This window comes from Perca fluviatilis, unplaced genomic scaffold (genome assembly GCF_010015445.1).
Source record: "Perca fluviatilis unplaced genomic scaffold, GENO_Pfluv_1.0 PFLUV_unplaced_scaf_272, whole genome shotgun sequence".
In the NCBI taxonomy this organism is placed as follows: Eukaryota; Metazoa; Chordata; class Actinopteri; order Perciformes; family Percidae; genus Perca; species Perca fluviatilis.
The window spans coordinates 1-2,500 of record NW_024375694.1 but is presented as its reverse complement, the minus strand read 5'-3'; positions in this window follow the sequence as shown (position 1 = coordinate 2,500).

The following is a 2,500-nucleotide window of genomic DNA, read 5'->3' as shown; positions in this document are numbered from 1 at the left end:
AGCTTCAGTTGTACGCCTAAAATTTCTTCAAGGTCGGCAGGTCTGCTTTTTTTTTTTATATATCAAACCGCAGTTTTGGCAAGTTCCTGCCATTTTATTGCATAAAATTTTATTGCATAAAATTGCATAAATATCCCACATAAACTAGCAAAAAAATGCTCCTTTTTTTTTTTTTTATTAAAGTCAAAATATGAAGTGCTGATTTGTGCACCAGTCCTCAGTCAATGCAGACAGGTCCAGGACCTGCCTCCTGGATGTTGGGGTGTGGTTTCGCTGCATAATCGAGGATTTTTTGCCCCTCAACAATCGCCCAAAAGCTCTGTGTGTCTGTGTAAGGACTGATTATGGGGTTAGGGCGACTTCAGGAAGGGCCACGCTGGAGGAAGGAGACTCCATCCACAGACAGGTTTAGTTTAATGTCCTGCTCTTACTGATTGGACCCATTTCTTAAGACAGGTCTCGATCAGGAAAGTTTCTTTTCAATAAAATGTTCAGAATGATAACGTGGTGTGTTCCACACAACGCTAGTCACAAGTGAAATAAGTGATCAGCCCACTGCTTTCGTTAAATTTGGAGGTTTTATTCAATTTTATAGCATTCGAGCTGATTTTATTTTTTTATGAAAGAAAGTTGGAAAAATGTGACTTGTCTGCAAAATCTTCAGAAACGTCAAAAGGCGAAGAAATTGACAAAAGAAATCGGGGAAAAAAGTGACAAACATCGGTGGGGGGGGGGGAAGCAACAAAATAAAAAAAAAATAAAATAAAAGACGCTCAAAATGTTGAAAAAAGTTAAACTTTTGACCCAGAGAAGATATGTGTGACTGTATTACTGCACGTCTGGTATGGTCTCCTCCCTCGCTGTGTGGTAGCCGTGGAGACCCCCCAAAAAAGTGTCATGTCGTAGAAAAAAGCGCCCAAAAAAGGCGTCCGAAAGTGGCTAACAGGCTGAAGAAGAAAAGAGCTGTGACGAAGTTTTAGAAAAAGCGACATCTTGTGATTGGGTGGCCGAGCCATGGAGGCCAAAATGTTTCATTAAGAAGCTGTTAACAGGCGGCCTGGATCTGGGCCGCAGGCCACGAGTTTGACACGTGTGGGTCAGGGCAGTAAATTATCACACACACACACACACAGATATACACACACACACACACAGACACACAGATATACACACACACACACACAGATATACACACACACACACAGACAGATATATACACACACACACACACAGATATACACACACACACACACAGATATACACACACACACACACACACACAGATATACACACACACACACACACACACACAGATATACACACACACACAGACACACACATACACACACACACAGATATACACACACACACACACAGATATACACACACACATATACACACACACAGATATACACACACACACACATATACACACACAGATATACACACACACACACACAGATATACACACACACACACAGATATACACACACAGATATACACACACAGATATACACACACACACACAGATATACACACACAGATATACACACACACACACACAGATATACACACACAGATATACACACACACAGATATACACACACACACACACACATATACACACACACAGATATATACACACACACACACAATACACACACACACACAATATACACACACACGATATACACACAGATATACACACACACACACACAGATAATACACACACACACACAGATATACACACACACAGATATACACACACACACACACACACAATACACACACACATACACACACACACGATATACACACACACACACACACACACACAAACACACATACACACACACAGATATACACACACACACACACAGATAAATACACACACAATATACACACACACACACACATATACACACACACACACCCGGCGCCCCCGGCGCGGGGGCCCACTGTGTCCTCCTTTTACTCTCTCTCCCCCCCTATACCTCTCTCCCCTGCTCTCTCATGTCTCTGATGTCTCTGTATACCTATCTCCTCTCTTGTGTCTGTCTAGTCTCTCTTCTTGTCTCTGTTCTGTGGTCTCTTGTCTCTTCTCTGTCTCCTTCTGTCTCTGTCTCTCTCTCTGTCTTGTCTCTTTCCTTCCTGTCTTCTGTCTTCTCTCTCTCTCTCTCTTGTCTTCTCTTTCTCTGTCCTCTCTGTATTCTCTGTCTCTCTCTCTTTCTTTCTGTCTCCTGTCTCTGTGTCCTCTGTCTCTGTCTGTTTCTCTCTGTCTCCTCTCCTCTCTCTGTCTCTGTCTCTGTCCTCTCTCTCCTGTCTGTCTCTGTGTCTGTCTTGTCTCTCTCTCTCTCCTCTCTCTCTGTGTCTGTCTCTCTGTCTTTCTCTCTCTCTTCTCTCGTCTCTCTTTCTCTCTCTCTCTGTCTGTCTCTCTCTGTCTTCTGTCTCTCTTCTGTCTTTCTGTCTCTTCTCTCTGTCTCTCTGTCTCTCTCTCTC